The 14,617-nt window shown below is 40.6% G+C and overlaps 1 protein-coding gene across 7 annotated transcripts in view; it reads left to right on the top strand.

Moving 5' to 3' along the window:
* The window catches only part of DGKI (diacylglycerol kinase iota), a 447,606-nt gene that overhangs the window by 339,935 nt on the left and 93,054 nt on the right, over positions 1-14,617 (top strand). The gene's annotated exons all lie outside the window — the stretch shown is intronic.

Genomic DNA, 14,617 nt, shown 5'->3' with positions numbered 1-14,617 from the left:
GAAATTTGCACCTGAATATCTTTTTGTGTAAACAACAATGTTTAAAAACTTTATACCTTGTAACATCTTGGTAGCTTCTCCGCCTGCCAGTGGATAATGCCCTGGGTCCAGGCAGCCTAATTATCCTGATGCTTAATGACAGAAATAGCCTTGGTGTTCTTGTTTGTTTGTGGGTTTAAGTTTCAAACAAAGTATCCCACTATTCAAGAGTCCTTTCTTCCATCTGGCTGCAATAAAAGGGATAGGAATTCACTTAGGGTGTGTTTACATTGAGGAACAAAAAAACAACTCTAGTTCTGAGACTGTTGTTTATCAACCACGAAAGGGTAAATTTCCACTTTATTTTTAGATAGAGCACAACATTCCTCCCAGTCGCTACTTGCATATTTACCTAAAGCCACTATTTCAGTTTCATTTTATTTTTAAAAGTTCAGTACTTTTAGAGGCTAGGGCTGATCTCTGCTCTTTAAAAATTGACCTATTACGCATAAGATTTTGCGAGTCTGTTTGTGTTTTTAAAGAGTTTGTACTCTTTTCTCATGGATGTTTTGCATCTTTGCATTTTTATTTAGACATTTCAGATATTTATTCTAACTAGTTTTATGAGACCAATACTATTTATTACCCTGGCTTATTTGATACAGTTATTTTGCTGTGAGAGTTGTGACAGGTAGATATTTTGTACTGTGTTTTCTCTATACCACGTTTGTGTGTGTTTGTGCAGAGATCAGGAGGTGGTTGTTTCATTTATTATTTGGTAACAAAAACGTGCAGAAGAATTAGTGGTATTTATTGACCATATCAAAAGTTTGCTGTGTTTTTGTTTGCTTGCAGTCAAGTCAAACTTGGGTGTCAAAACTGTTGTATTATCAATGTCACTTCAGAAGATTTTATGCACTGACCATACAGGCTAGCCAAGGCAGTGGCCAAACTTCAGTGTCTGGAGTATTATGTGCCCCCACCCCTCCTTGCAGAATTATAAAAATCAGGGGCCTTTGGGTATTAAGGGAGGAGTGGAAAAAAGATCTAGGGCCTAAGCCCAAGATCTGCTCACTGAACAGGCAGCTTAAGTGAGAGAGACTGTTGGAATTAACATGGCCAGAGAGTAGGGAGAGGGTGGTGAGGAAATTTCCTGAGTGGAACAAAGGAGAGCTGGTTAAGGGAAGGAGTTGGGGGAAGATGAATGTACATGTTTGCTTGGGATCTTGGGCAGTCAGGAGGAGGAGGAGTGAGTGAGTGAGAGGGGTGGTGAATAGAGAGTTCTGTTTTAGCCACACTGATTTTGTTATGCCAATTAGATCCAAGAAGTTTGGGTGTGTAGGAAATTAGATGTATACATTTTAAAGCTCGAAAAATTCAGGCCTGGAAATAGAAATTTGCACATTGTTAGGAAATGGATGGTATTTAAATGATGAGGCTGGAGGACATCACCCAGGGAGAGTTTAGATAAAGAGGAGGGCTTGAAGTCATAACACCATGTACTAATGGGTCGGAGGTGGTATCGTGAAAGCCAGGAGTGAAATGTGTTTTAGAGAAAGAGGAAACGGTGAATTGTGTCATTGCTGCTGAGAGGCTGAGATGAAGGAGACTGGATTCTAAAATACTCTGAGGATGTGTAGAAAAACCATGGGATAGAGGTGCTGTTAGCTTTTTTTTTTTTTAATGTTTATTCATTTTGCGGGAGAGCAAGGGTGCAAGTGGGGGAAGGGCAGAGAGCGAGAATCCCAAGCAGGATCCATGCTATCAGCTCAGAGCCTTTTGTAGGGCTCGATCCCATGACCATGAGATCACAACCAGAGCCAAAATCAAGGCACGCTATGATGCTTAACCAACTGAGCCACCCAGGCACCCTGAGGTGCTATTAGTGTTAAGAAGAAAGTGACCAAACCAACTGGCAGGAAATGATTAAACTGGCAGGTAATATTTTTTAAGATTTTTTTTTTAAGTTTATTTTCAAAGAGACAGGGACAGTGTGAGCAGGAGAGGGGCAGAGAGTGAGGGAGACACAGAATCCCAAGCAGGCTCCGTGCTGCTGCCAGCCCAGAGCCCAACGCAGGGCTTGAACTCATGAAACCGTGAGATCATGACCTGAGCTGAAACCAAGGGTTGGATGCCTAACCAACTAAGCTGCCCGGGCGCCCCTAAATATTTGTTTCCTAATGCAGAAACTGATCATGTCAGACTCTGTAGTCTGTCTTGGTGTAGGGGTGTGGGGGGTGATGTAAGAGAGAGAGAGACCTGTCAGAATGTCTTAAATGCTTTGAAATGGACTTTTTTGTGGATGAGATGGCACTAAATAAACTTGGAGAATTAACTGTGACAGAATGAATAAATACAAGTAAGTTAAATAAAAAAAACAACTTCAGAAATTCCTATCAGCTCACTAATGGGCAGTTGGCATTTTAGCTGTTTTCTAACGCTAGGAAAAATTCAACAGAAAGCACAGCATTCTGTATGAGTATGAGTGCCCAAGTCACCTTATTAGCGAGGCATATGGCAGTTCCTAGCCATTTAGGCATGTCATTGCTTTGGTTTCTTCTTTTACTAAATTCAGAGTGAATTGCCAACAAAGCACGAAGGCTCAAAAATGACACCTTGTATTAACCTAACAAGGCATTATGGGTTATCCAAGAATGTGCTGGATATTTATAGCCTGCTGAAAATCCCTGCCTGCACTGTCTCTGAGGCCCAAATACAAAGCCCCTCCATCTTAATGGCATCTCTTGTAACCTGTAACTCATAAGTTAGACAAGCAAAATGCACGGTGCTGGCAGATTCAGGATATTCCTGAGCTTCACAGATAAAGGAGAAGTCAGAGAGAAATTGAACTCTGCCTACCTAGTTGATAGAAATGCCTCTTGAGGCCACCTGACTATGAGATAATTCCTTCTCTGCTGCTGCCCTGGTCTTCACATATCCCATTTTAACCCCAAGTCATTAAGCGAAGGAGCAGAAGTGGACGCAACTGTTCTAGCGATTCTCAACAAGGGGGAGATTTTGCTCCTTTCTATGGGACATTTGGCAGTTTGGACATTTTTGTGTGTCACATTTAGGAGAGGTGATGCTGCTGGAGTCTGTTGAGTAAAGGCCAGGGATGCTGCTAAACACGTTACAATGCACAGGACAGCCGTTCACACAGCAAGGAATTATCTGTCCCCCTACTGTCAACAGTGAGGGCCTTGAGAAGCTCTGAGTCATTCTAATGGCTCTCAGGACATGACTGGGGACCACGGGCAGATGTAAGTTCTAGATGAGAAGAGGAAAAGAAAAAGGAGCAGGAAGAGAAAAAATAGTGCAGGCAAACAGAGGCATCTGTGGATATGGCAGAGAAGAATAAACAGAGAACCATGGGTAATAGAACCAGGAACAGTTAAGGTTTTTTATAGACACTTAGTTTCCCATTTCCCCTGGGTAGTGCTCCATGAGGTACTGATGTAGTTGCCACACAGGAGCGTGCCTTCCAAAATATTATGAGCTAACAATTTGAGCTGTAAAAAAAAAAAAATACAATAGGATTCAAAAGCAGCTGCAAAAAAGGAATCCATCCAGGTGATTCTTCTTAAGAATTAATTTACTTAGGGGCACCTGGATGGTTCAATGGGTTAAATGTCCAACTTCAGCTCAGGTCATGATCTCATAGTTCGGGAGTTTGAGCCCCACATGGGGCTCTGTGCTAATGGCTCCAAGACTGGAGCCTGCTTCAGATTCTGTGACTCCTCTCTCTCTGCCCCTCCCCTGCTCACTCTCTCTCTCTCTCTCTCTCCCCCCCTCCCCCCCTCCCTCTCTCCCTCTCTCCCTCTCTGTCTCAAGAAGAAATAAACATTTTAAAAAAGGATCTAAAATATTTTTAAAAAGAATTAATTTCCTTAAAACTAACACCAGAATGGCTGGAATATTTCAAAATAGATGGAACATTTTTAGAAAGTTCTTTCATCCTTTAGAAATGTCTGTCACTTCCATAAGAAAAAACTCTTGGTCACATCTGAGTCTGTATCAATTTGTTCATCCTCTGATCCTTTTCCCCCACTTTACATAACTACGTGATCTTCTGGGAGATAGATCTATATATGCCATCAGAGGCTATCCTAGACAGACAGCCTTTGCCCACAAATACTTGATCTGTTTCTCCTCTCTTCGTATTGACTATCCTTATTCATCTCTCTCCTTTCTCTGAAGCCTCTTTCTCCTTAATTTGTTTTCTGGATTTTAGAAGTCTTTCAATGGATGGGTTAAAACAAGTTTAAAGGAGTCGTCCTGGGAATTAATTTATCTTGTCTTAGAGAAGGACAGGGGCTAGCTAGGAACTTAGTATTGTTCCTTCAAGCTAGATCAAAGCTGTCAGCCATGGATCAAATGAAGAATTAAAATAAGACTTGCCTGGGGCCAGGTCTGTTGCAAGTGAAGGCAATACTGCTAACGACACATGCACACAGTAGTTGTTGTGAATAGAGGACTTTCTCACACGAAAGAGCTCTTAAAAATGTTTGAATATCTCTCATTTTCATCTACTACCATCATTATTTCTTCATTTTTCAAAGCTACTTTTGGAAACGGGCATCCCATTTCTATTTCTGCTGCTGTAGGAGCCATAGTAAAGTAGGTTTGAGGAGGAAGGGTCGCTTATTTTTTAATTTTTAAAAAATTTATTTATTTATTTTGAGAGAGAGAGAGCACGAGTAGGGGAGAGGCGGAGAGACAGGAATAGAGAGAATGCTCTGCTCTGTCAGCACAGAGCCCAAAGTGGGGCTCTAACCCATGAACCATGAGATCATGACCTGCGCTTAAATCAAGAGTCAGGTGCTTAACCGACTGAGCCACCCAGGCGCCCTGAAGACAAAGAGTTTTGAAAGATAAAAATAATAGTAGCAAGTCTATTAATTGGGATTATAGTTGGATGGAGATGTTTAAACATGTGTTTGTAATCCCTCATGGATCTGTTCACCGAGGATGAAGAGAGATGTTTATACAACTTGGTGATGAATGGAGAAAAAAAAATGAATAGATGGGTTGGGCCGGAAGATGATCAATGTAAAAGTAAAGTGGTTATTGACTGGACATTATTGAATAAAGCAAGGATTCCCAGCCCAAAGGGACTTCTGGTTTGCCTCTTTGCCTCTTCCATCTTCCCTGAGTTGTATGAAAGGAAAAAAACATTCCTTCACAGGGAAAGTATAGTTAAATGCTAGGTGAATACTGCTTAATTGAATTAACTACTGGAGTGTGTAACGGGGCTGCTGTGCCTTCATTAAATTATGCGCGCATCAGCTATGAGTCATTGAATGTAAATTAAGGGCAAGTTTGCCATATGCGTGCCAAATAGCGGTTCAGATAATTTCCTTATCAATTACATGTAATTGATGCCAGTTGACTTTCAAAAATATATATGTATGAGAAATAACAGGTTTACTTTTGTGCACGTGGCTGTATTTTTAGCATGAGAAACTGGTTTGCCATTAGCATACATACATTTAGCATACATACATTTAGCATACATACATGCTAATGTATGCCATTAGCATACATTTAAAAAATTCATATTATCAGGGATTGTTTTGAAATGAATCTGTTAATATTATTCATTGAAGGAGCATGCAATTTTAGGAGATTATTACACTTAAAACAGAGAGGAGCGTGGGATGTCCAGGGCTACATGATGCAGCCTGCGTTACAAGATAAGGACAGTCGTATTCCTCTACGTCACACCATTTATATGAAGAAAATACCAGAACATAAAATGAGCAAGTATCTTATCTCTTTGATGAATCGAAGATTTGATGATGTCGTTTGAGAGGACTGAAGAGACTAGAAGCCCTGAATTAGCACCAGAAGCATCGGTGGCATTGTCAGGTTCATCATGTGAATCTCCCGTGCAGTGTTGCTACATTCACACAATTGCGTTTCTTAACTGTCTACAGCCAGATTGCTTTCGAAAGGTGCATGTTTTTAAGCTCGTTCTTGCTTCTATCAGAAATTGAGTCTCTTTACATTTATTTTCGTGCGCAGCATTCACAAAGCCAACATCTTCCCGGCCACTCTTGTTTAGTGACGTGGATGTTGCCGTGTTCACCCTAGAGGGTCCATGAAGCCCAGGTCTGCCCTTGGGGCCAATATTCGCCCTCCTGTGAGGGGCTGTTTTGTTTTTCTCACTTCCCCTTTCCAGCTCCAGTCTGACTTATAGTCTGCACTGCACCGTTGGTCACCCTCCTGCCGCCCCTAAATCCAGGATTCCCTAATGCCAGGGCCACCTGCTCTACCTGTGTGCCAGGCCCAGTGTGAGGATACGGTGAGCTGTTGACGTGATATGAGGTACATCCCCCGCAACGTGTTAGCAATACCAGTTAATTTCAAACAAAATTATTTCAAATTCAATATTACCTCCATACTATCACTTGTATTTCGATTCTCTCTCCTTTTTTTCTTTTTTTTTTTTTTTTTTTTTGAGTAGGAGAGAAAGGGATGTAGATAGACAAGATGTAGGAATTATCTGAATTGTGGTCACCTAGTCACGAATGTGGTCCATCAGTAGTGCAGAACGTCCGTGTAGGAAGAAGTTTATGGACCCTGGCTTTAAGTTACTGTGAATTATTTGTCAATAATCATCTCTTTATTCCTGCTCCAATTTTAATCCATCCACATAGGCATTGGTCTTTGATACTAATGTCCTCAAGGTATTCCTCTTTGACTTCCATTAGCTACTTAAGTAGTGAAGTCTGACAGATTTTATGATCTTGGCTTATCTTAATTTTCCGATTATGTATAATTCTAGACTTCTCTTTGGTTTTTAAATCTCCACTCAAAGTAGACCTTAGGACTACACCTTTCTAGTGTGCACCTTTTGGTACCTTTCTGCAAGTTTGTACAAACACAGGCATACCTGGATACATATTTGGTTTTTCTCTTTTTGATAAAAATGGATTTGCCTTCTTTGTACTTATTTTTAATAGTAATATACCGTGGAGATTATGCTTTGCTAATAAATGAAGCTCTAACTCAGTTTTTAAAACTACTACTCTATTCCATGGTATGTATTAACACTGTCTCTCTGGATAGAAATTTAGGTTATATACAGTTTTTGCCATTGTTTTTCTAAACAAAATTGCAGTAAGCATAGTTGTGCAGATTTGAAAATAAAGTTGTAACAGAAGTGATAATCACGTCACATGCTAAACAATCTGTTAATATTGGTCATTCCTATGGAGTTGAGAATTGCAACCAGGTAACTCTTACAGCAAACTTCTCTTACACTATGTAATCATAATGTCACTTACATGAATTTTGTTTCAGTTTCTCCTCTCTGGATTGTGGTTCACTGTACTCATTGATTGCCATATTTAGGTGGGATTCTTAAGCACATGGAAATGTGGGGATGGAAAGTGCTCAAACAATGTGACCAGAGAATTTGAGAGAGGAAGAATTCTGAGTTACCAGGCAGTGAACTCTGATAAGAAATACAGATTAGTTTGACAGTTAAGGAAGGCTGAAACTATGAAAAATCCTTCAATGCCATTTGATCATTTCAAATTTCTTCATGTTTTTGCTTGAGCTGAGTCAAAAAACAACTTCTCTCAAACTTGACCTGCATAAATTCCACCCACCCCTCAAAACCCCCAGTAATTCCTCTAGAAGCCATAAAACTAAGTATATAAGACCATGAGCTTTGAAGTACAAGAGGCCTGTGTTTGAATCGCACCACTAAATAGCTGGGTAATTCTGAGAGTTTACTTAAACTCTCAGAGCTACCGCTCATTTACAGCTCACTTTTAGGTAATGGAGAGAAAGTTCAGGAAGAGTAGTGGGGATAGGGGCGTCTGGGTGGCTAAGTTGGTTAAGGCTCTGACTTTGTCTCAGATCATGATCTCACGGTTCATGAGCTTGAGCCCTGTGTCAGGCTCTGTGCTGACAGCCCAGAGCCTGGAGCCTGTTTCGGATTCTGTGTCTCCCTCTCTCTCTGCCCTCCCCCGCTCACGTTCTGTCTCTCTCTCTCAAACATAAATAAACATTTAAAAAATTAAAAAAAAAAGAGAGTAGTGGGGCTAGATGCTAGGAGAAGTGGACAGGGGCTAGATCATACAGCCTTCTTAATGACACCCTGGACGTGCCCCAAGAACATGGCTTAAAATCAGCATACCGAATGCGACAGTAGCCTAATATTCCTAAATGAACTCTGTGGAAGTGGCCAGGGAACCCTAAAACCAAGAGGATGGTTCTGTGAATTTGATATAATCTCTCCCATACATATATACTTCTAAGGGGAAATGTTTCCAAATATAGACTATTAAGTAGATACAACAACATAAAAAGATTGGTGGTCTAGGTTTTATTCAGTACAGAGCCACCAAGGAATACAGAAGTAGAGTTATGTTGATGTAAAACTCTCCAAAGTGAAAAAAGAACATACTGTAAAAGGAGGAAAGGAAGGAAAGTTTACCAGTCACCAAATGGTTACTCACTGAGTAGTTGACGGTTGAGATTATTGTTTCATATCCTTTAGTGACAGACGACGGGCGATGAGTCAGGGCAGGGGCAGTAGGTGGAGGGCTTCAAGTAGCAGGAAGGATTGAAGGACATCAAGAGCCAACAACATTCTGCTCTGTTTGACATCATGGCCCCATGTGAGTGGCCCGTATGATTCGGGACTGTGCCTCTCAGCACATCTTCGCTGTATGTCAGCGTATGGCTACCTAGGACCAAAGACTGTTAGCCCCACATTTCAGACCTGAAAGGAAAGGGCCTTCTCAAATGTGAGCTGAGCCTTCCATTTGCTTTCCCTGTTAATATCTTCTGCGATCTTTATTACCAGGCTCCTGTTCTTTGGGCAGCCGACTCAAAATCCGCTTCCCAAAATCGGTGGCTTTTGACAGTATCTAGGAAATAAAATCACAATTAAAATAGCCGTGTCTTGAAAAAAAAAAAGGTGTTGGAATCTGGCAATGCAGACATATAGCTACTCCAAAAACTGAAATGAGAAGGTGACTTGGGGGCATCCAGGCTGCTTCTCAGGGCAGTGGTCACCCTCGGGAGACACAATCCATGCTTTGTTCATCTTTGTGGCCCTCACATCACATGCCTTGCACTTCATTCGCTTTAATAAATAAAAACTGAAAAAATCAAATAGGGATAAGAGTAATCAAAAGGGTAAGAGTAATATAGAGCCGTGTGACCCCTGACAGTCCAAATCAGTGAATGAAAAGATAACAATTTTGGTGAAACTAAGTGAATATCAGACACAGTTACTATTGAGTGGGGAAAGGGCGGTAAAGAGAAGTGTTCTGAAAAATATTGCTGTTGGTGACAGGAGACATTCAGGGTTAAAGACGATACTGTGTATTTAAGACAATTTATAGCTTCTAATACTGTGAAAAGAGGTGCTGGGTCGCTGATAAATAAAAGCCATGCAAGCAGCAAACCAAAATAGCATGATTTCAGCCCCCGTTTGATGTCGTTCTTTTTTTTAAAAATTTTTTTTTTTTAACGTTTATTTATTTTTGAGACAGAGAGAGACAGAGCATGAACGGGGGAGGGGCAGAGAGAGAGGGAGACACAGAACCGGAAGCAGGCTCCAGGCTCTGAGCCATCAGCCCAGAGCCTGACGCGGGGCTCGAACTCACGGACCACGAGATCGTGACCTGAGCCGAAGTCGGACGCTTAACCGACTGAGCCACCCAGGCGCCCCGATGTCGTTCTTTTTTGCGTGTCTTCTCATACATATCTGTTCGATTTCTGTTCTTGAAAATCCACATTCCGAGCACAAATACATTTATGGATAAAACAATTTTGTGCTGGTGTAGCATCATCTGAATGATCTGGTCTGAGATGTGGTTTGTGTTCCATGAGCCCCAAAGGTGATTAAAGGTCAGAATGGTGTTTAGGTTAAAAAAAAAAAAAAAGTCCCAGCTGCCCCAATATTACTTCTGTAGCATAATAATATCAGCCTATCAACATGTGCCGGCCAGTGGGTTAAGCATTTTACATATCCTTTCATCTGTTTCTTAGAACTCTTTACAGTATATACTTGGGTAGCCATTTTACAAATGAGGTATCTAAGGTACAGAATAGATAGGAAATCTCATAGTTAGTAGGTGGTAAAGTCCAGGATTGTCATGTGCACAGGCTGGTGCTCTTGGCCACCAGAATTCTACTGCCTCTGGGCTTGCTATTTGAGGCTGGATCCTGGGCCATTGATTGTACTATTAATTGCTTCTCAATCATACATCTACCTTTCCTAAACACCTCAAGGGCAGAAACACTTTCGTTGTCTCATTTCTTAGTCTGATGATGTCATCCTACAAAAATGAGTTTTCCACCCCACCACTATGCCTGTTGACTTAACTTTTCGATATTAAGAATTTATAGTGTGATTATCTTTACTGCTGTCTTTAGGATTTTATTACTCAAGGGTGGCCAGTGAAAAATCCCTGGTAGTCTATGGATGAGATTCAACATAAGGAGTTTCCTTACCCAAGGTACCTCTCCCTCCTGAGTTCCACTTACAAAATTTTGACATAATTGACATAATTCACAAGGTCAGCTAAAAATGGACCTGTTGGGGAAGACAATTTCCATTAAATCTAAATGTAATGTAATCACACAACAAACAGTCTTGTAATGATGGCAACCCCAGGTCTGAAAAACTACCCCTCAAGTACCAAATCCAGCCTGCTGCCTGTTTTTCTTTTGTAGCCTGTGAATTAAGAATGGCTTTTAGACATTTAAATGCCTGGAAAAACCCGAAGGAATATTTCATGATTCATACAAATGAACATAAATTAAATTTCAGTGTCCACAAATAAACTCGTATCAGAACACATACGTACACACAAGATCAGTTTCCCAAAGCAGACTTCTCACTAAAAGTAGCTTTTTGCTCAGTTTTTCAACTCAAGTGGAATACAACAACCTCAGCCACCACCAGATTTCCTGTCCCTAGCCTGCTCTTTACCTCCCGTTTTCCCTCCGGTCGTTTAGATGTCCTAGCGCTCAGTTGTGTTGAGTGGCTAGATTTCTTTGTACCTTATTTTATAGATTATTGGTATATTTTGTGGGTGTGCTTTAATTTTGTTCAATCTGCCACATCAAAACATCATTTTAACACTGATTTCAAGTAATTTCCAACTTTTAGGGTTGTGATGCAAGTGAGACCTTTCATCTGTATGTATCTATACATGTGGACTACATTAGATCCAAGGGGAAATTTTTGTTGAGACTTGATGGCTTTTATGTATCTTTTTGACATGTTAAATTTTGAAATAAGAGTTTAATTGCATTGCATTATAAATCCTTCCCAGAATGAGGTAGATAGTAATTGCATTTTTACTTTGGAATTCAAATGCCTTTTAACATAGGACCTCATTATATTAATAATCGTCTCTTTAAGAGCTCACGATTTTTTTTTTCGAACAAGGTTGAAAGAGCTTTACAAAAGGAGGGAGAGGATGCAAACCTAGTTCAGGGGAGCTATGTCAGAGAAGTTAGGGCTTTCCTGCACTCCTCTAACCACCTTCTAAGAAAGGCTGCTGTTTAATATGCAGGTGACCAGGAAAGTATCCAATTATTGTTCAATGACATTTTTTTCCGTGAGATTTTGGGATTCCAGGTCACTCTGATAATCTGTAGAAAGCAGTGAAAAATGCACATACACACAGACACACTGAATTTAGCATAAAATTTCAGGGAGTTAAGGATTGTTGAATTTACTTGAAGAGCCATTTGAACCTATTTAAAATATTTGAAAGATCTCTATCCTCTGGCAGCCAATGTGTTTTCACAGGGCAAACTGGTAACATTCTCTTTAAATGGCACTTCCTTAAGGGATTTGAGTTGTAGCAAATGCTTGTGAATCAAGGCATAGAGAAAAGAAATGAACAGAAAATACATAAAATAAATAGTTAAGCACCTGTATAAAACTCCCAAGACACAGACGTTCCTACCTAAAAAGGTGCACAGCTATACCAATATTGCTTCACCTGCGTGTGGGAAGCTGGTCACGTGGCTGAGGCAATATATCAGTCTGCATTTTAGTAACCTAGACTAAATAATATACAATATTCTCCAATTGGAATACTCCAGCAATAACACTATCCATCTTTAGGTTTTTAAAATGATAAATCCAGCATTTCTGTGTTCTTTCAGAGTACATTTTTCCCGAGGGAAATGTGATTGTGTGTGTGTGTGTGTGTGTGTGTGTGTGTGTGTGTTGCTCTCCCTGTAGCAAGCACATTTGACATCCAGTTTCAGAAACTGTCCTTGGTGTCTAAGCCATGTTTATCTCTAGCAAAAACAGCCATGCTTCTGTTTAATATCTTTGCCTAGTAGCTTTCATAGTTGTCACTAAATATTTCAAGCCACATTTAAATTTCTTGGCTCATTACATGTCACACCAAACTGACATGTTGGTAACCTTACATGTTCTATAAAAATATATTAAGAACGTTAAGTTTCTGTCAAGCAATATATCACATGTGTCAAAATGTAATTCTCAAAATGATACACACAATTCTCGTACAAATAGGTACTGAGCACGTGTCAAGATTTCATTTGGGGCAATCAGCAAAGCCAGTTCAGAAAAGAGATAAATATCTCTGTATCCACAGCTCCATATATATCCATATCGATATATATTTATAGCTGTATCAATTCTATTTACATACATATAAATTTTGGTATTACACCTGAGACCAATGTTTTCTTTATCAAGTTATTAATTTAACTTGCAGAATCCACTCATATTAAAAATTCCATATACCCAAGACTTCTAATAATAAAATGGATCCCTCTTGTTAGGCCTGTGCTTTTAAACCTTTAATGTATATCACTTTCACCTGAAAGATTGCTGTCTTCCACTCCCAGAATTTCTGTAACTCTAGGTGGTGCCAGGGAATTTGTATTTCTAACAAGTTTCCAGTGGCTGCTGCTGTTCCACAGTTCACACTTTGAGAACCGCTGATCCAAGCATAGGCTTTGCCTGAGGATCAAGTGAGGCCTCAGGGACTGTTGGTCAAAACCCCAAGGAAATCAGTGCAACCTCCGATTGGTTCTCTTATTGTCCATCTTACATTATCCCCATTTCCTTCTCCTGCCCCGCTCAGTGCACACCAGATCATCCACACCCAGCTGCACCCCAGGGATGCTCCCTATATTGGAGCATCTCAAATCCTAATGTGGGTCAAACTCCCAATGCCTTCTCCACAGAGATCTAGCCTCCCTCCTCATTTGTCCTATTTCTGTCAGTGATTTCAATTTCATGATGAGCCAGGGATAGAATGCTCCAAATCATGTATTGTAAACTAGAATGTGCTTTTTATTTTTAAATTATCATTGACAAGAGTTTCTCTTAGGGAAGATTTTTAGTGTTTGAAAGTTTGGAATCATAAAGAGATAATCCCTTCTGCTTTCAATCTGCCAGTTCCCTAGTCTGTTCCTCTGTGATGTGGCCTTAATTCCTTGTAAGAAATAAAAGCTTCAGAGATATTCAGAAGCTTGGGAACTGACAGTGGTATTAAATCAGGAAGGATGCTGGCCCTGGTGATCTCTTGGTGAGGAAGGATGCTAGTCCTGGTGATCCCTCCTGGTGAAGGGCAGCTTTCAAAGAATGTCTCATCAGAAGCTAGCCTTCTAGAGATTGGGCCAAAATGGTTAAGAGGTAGCTGGAGGCAGGAATTACTAAAAGCATGAGTCAGGAGTTTGGCAGGGCAAGGAAGGAAAGATGAATTTTCAAAAGCTATAACAGGGTCATTTAAGGGAATTTGTTTTGGAGAGGGGGAACCATTGAAAGCAGAAAAGTTAGTGAATTTCTGGGTAGCGGAGAGGGTTTCATTAAGAATACAGAACTAAGTTCGAAAGGAAAGAAGAAGGTAATCTGGAGAGTAGATGAAGTGGTTAGCTTTGAACAGGAAACAAATCTTTTTGTCTAAGCCTAGAGGGAAGAATATGGTTCTCAGATGGCCTTGAGATCACACCTGAGAGGGAGGGAGGACCAGGCATCTGAGAAAGCGAGAAAGCTGGAGAATGCCAAGGTGGATGAGTATGTCGTTGGCTAAGTCAGTGTTGGACAGATCATATTGTCATCAGCCAGCCTGGTAAAACTTTTTTCCTCCTTGTCCACTACTCTGCAGTCAGGTTCAGTGGGATAAGGCTGAGGTAATAATGGCCTCAACATATGCATTGATTTTCTTTGCTTTCATGCAGACAAATTGTCCTGTGTAACAGATGCTACTCTAGTTACAAGGAGATTCAATACTGCATATGGATGGCCTCTTGTGTTTCTTAGATGCTAGAAGTCCATTCTCACCAGGAGATGAGGCTCAATTCTTCCCCATTTTGTTACATGCGTAACCCAAGTGTAAATGGCAGCCAGCTGCCGCTAGTTCCTCAGTTTCACAAAGGGAAGGAAATTCCCTAAAGGAGGTAAATGTCCCCAGTCATATCACTTACGGATGCTTAACAGAACAGTTGAAAACTTCTTGCGTGATTTTTAAAATGGTTTTGACATTTACTTTATTTTTGAGAGAGAGACAGAGACAGAACACGAGTGGGGGAGAGGCAGAGAGAGAGACACACACAGAATCGGAAGCAGGCTCCAGGCTCCGAGCTGCTAGCACAGAGCCTGACGCGGGGCTCG

The sequence above is a fragment of the Panthera onca genome, chromosome A2, assembly GCF_046562875.1.
Source record: "Panthera onca isolate mPanOnc1 chromosome A2, mPanOnc1 haplotype 2, whole genome shotgun sequence".
Classification (NCBI taxonomy): Eukaryota; Metazoa; Chordata; class Mammalia; order Carnivora; family Felidae; genus Panthera; species Panthera onca.
Note: the sequence above shows the minus strand (reverse complement) of the source record. Positions and strands in the feature narration are given on the sequence as shown.